The sequence below is a fragment of the Schistocerca americana genome, chromosome 5 (assembly GCF_021461395.2).
Source record: "Schistocerca americana isolate TAMUIC-IGC-003095 chromosome 5, iqSchAmer2.1, whole genome shotgun sequence".
Lineage (NCBI taxonomy): Eukaryota > Metazoa > Arthropoda > Insecta > Orthoptera > Acrididae > Schistocerca > Schistocerca americana.
The window spans coordinates 268,183,737-268,186,840 of record NC_060123.1 but is presented as its reverse complement, the minus strand read 5'-3'; positions in this window follow the sequence as shown (position 1 = coordinate 268,186,840).

Sequence of the window (3,104 nt, the reverse complement as noted above, 5' to 3'; positions counted from 1 at the left end):
TCGTCTTGGAAAACACCCCCTGGAAGCGTGCTCACGAATGGCTGCACAACAGGTCGGATCACCAGATCGACGTACGAATTTGTAGTCAGTGTGCGTGGGACAAGCTCCTGCTGTCAGACCATAACTCCAGGTGTAGGTCCAGTGTGTCAAACACGCAGACAGGTTTTTGCAGGCCTTCTAACTATCAGACGACCTTTACTGGCCTCGAGGTGGAACCAACTTTCATCAGGAAACACAACAGACTTTCACTCTGTCCTCCAACGGCAGTGGTCTGGGATCCGTGCAACACACTGTACAGGTCATCTGGCTCGTCGGAGGTTCCCTTAAAGTGATCAATTTGTAACCGTTTGTTGTGTCACTGCGGTGCCACCTGCTCCTCAGATCGCTGCTGCAGACGCAATACGATGCGCCAAAACCGTGCGCCAAAGACGATGGTCCTCCCTTTCGGTGTCGCCACGTGGCCGTCAGGACCCCGGTCTTCTTGCAACCGTACATTCACGTGACCACCACTGGCAGCAGTCATATACAGTGGCTACATCCCTGCCAAATCATTCTGCAATATCGCCGAAGGGATGTCCAGCTTCTCGTAGCCCTATTACACGAAGTCGTCGAAACTCAGTGAGCTGGTGATAATGGCGTCTTTCTCGCCTTAAAGGCAATCTTTACCAACATCAGCTCACCACGTTCGCTCTCAAAGGTAATTAAAACTCACCATCGATACAGCGTGTATTTAAAGCAAACCTGATTTGCATCCTCGTAGTGGTGCTATTAACGCCACTATTGTGCGACTAGCGTAAAATTTGAATAGATATTACCTTTCATAAGTAGAAAGACTCCTTCCAACTTTCGTTTATGTCTCGGAACTCCTTCTTAATGTCAGCGTATTTTGAGCTTGTTTACGATTTGTACAGAATTGTACGTGTTATTAATGTGTGAGTCATGGCACTGAGATGGCACCTCTCTCAACTGACGCGCAGATAAAACGTGACTTTGCTCGCCCATCGGCAGCGACAGGTAGTCTGCGGTGCACTCCGGCCCCCGGCAGTCGCTCGCAGTATTTCTGGGGAGCCGCCCACCACTCGTAAATCAATTCCAACGGCAAATACCGGCAAGGCGGGGAGCGGTGAGCGCGGGCTGCACCCCAGCCTCGGCACACGCCCCCGCCGTTACGCACCGGAGAAATATGCACTCCTGCGAGATGGGATGTTCGGATTTAGACCCACTTTACACTGGGAGCCTCCCGGTACGGGTTCCCCTTACATTTCGATGGGCTTAGGGCCGCGGATCGGCAGGCCCTTAAAAATAAGATATGCACTGAAGGAGAAGCGCATCTCCACTCTCTCCTAAGACGCCGCTGGCGGAACCGCTGCGTGCTGTTGAAAAGGAAGGAAAAGAAATAATCGGTTCTGTGTTGTATCTTGGCGCCTGCTTTGGGCTGTAAAATCGGATTCATTTACTTAAATATTTACGATAAGGCCAGTGTACTTTCCACGATCAAATCGTCAGGACTTCTGTCGACGTATTCCATTCTATATCTTTTTTATTCTACTTCCAGAGGAAATGAAAGAAAAATTCGGTACTCATACGAATACAATATAATACAACATGTAAATAACTCCGCATAACTATCTTGGATACAGGGTCCGATAATGTTGAGGGTAGCTGCTATAAAAAGTAGAGTATTGCTATTTCCACAGATGGTTTCGGAAAATGAAGAAATAACAGCTACAGAAAGTTCCTCTACAGGCCAACAAATTACAAATTATTAAGTACAACACACAGCTGACATCGGTTGTAAAGCTTTTCCAAACTGTCAGCAAACACGTCTTGTGGATACACGCGAGCATGGTGGTCACATATTGTTGGATTTCCCCGCCATTACAAGAAATCACAAATGGTGCTACAATACGATCCAGAGACCATAAGAAAGTCATAGATATGGTGTTCGTCGTCTTCCCTATCTCCCTCGGTTAGAAACTCATGATCTATCAGATCTTTGCTGCCACAGAAGGCCTTCGAAATCGTCTTAATCTTGGATTTTGTCAGATAAATGATTTTGGGAAGTCTCTCGTTCTTGTCAGTTACGATGTTTTTTGGCCTCTGGTCTTAAGGATACAGTTATTGTGCAGTAACGTTCAGGCACTTTCTAATTCTTGTTCCTCAAAAAATACAAAAATAGTTCCATGCAATTTATTGTGCGAAGTAACAGGCGTATGAGCGACAGAGAAGTCAGACAAATAAATAACAATTTATGCCCCTTGAGCTTCCTTCCGTTACCGTAATATTCAGATTCCTTTTATAACTATAGAGGATAGGCAGAAAAGCTTGCAAATGCCTTAATTATCTGTTAAAGCTTAACCTTGTAACGACGTCGATTTTCGTGGTTTCCTTGAAAATCAATAAATAATAAATATTTTTCATTTGTTCTGTTACCACATTAGCGCTTCCTTGATCTTTGATACCTCATGATTTCCCTTATTAACAGATTTCTTTTTTGGTTAAATTTGTATTCAAATGCGTATATACAAGGGCTACATAGGGGAACGACCATGATAAAAACAATATTATAGAAATGGAAGAGGAAGTAGATGAAGATGAGATGGGAAATATGATACTAAAAGAAGAATTTCGCAAAGTACTGAAATATGTAAGTTGTAACAAGAAGCCCCAGCAGATGAGGTTTCCTCTGACACATATTGCACACGATACGCAATTCTGCATGCCTTTTTCATTTGAGATGGCTGCGTAATTAGAGGATGATAAAGGTCGGGATTGCATTGGGAACGTTTTTCTTGATCTTGGACTACAATACTGGTAGTACAATGCTCTATGTAACTTCATTTCACTTCTTTAACATGGTCATGGACTCACTGGCTTCAGCATACTTTTTGTGTGTGTGAGAAGACACAGCTCTTTAGAACTGAGACACGGCGAACAGGGAATAGTACAGAAAATAGCACTTTGTTGGGAGTGGAGATCGGAGTCTCAGGTGAACTTCACCGAACAAGGGCTGCTGAGGCGTCGCAGGGGATAGCAAACTTTTGTCCAGCTTTAGAGTCTTGCCTAGCCTAGTGTCCACTTTTTTCGGACCTACTTTATTGAAA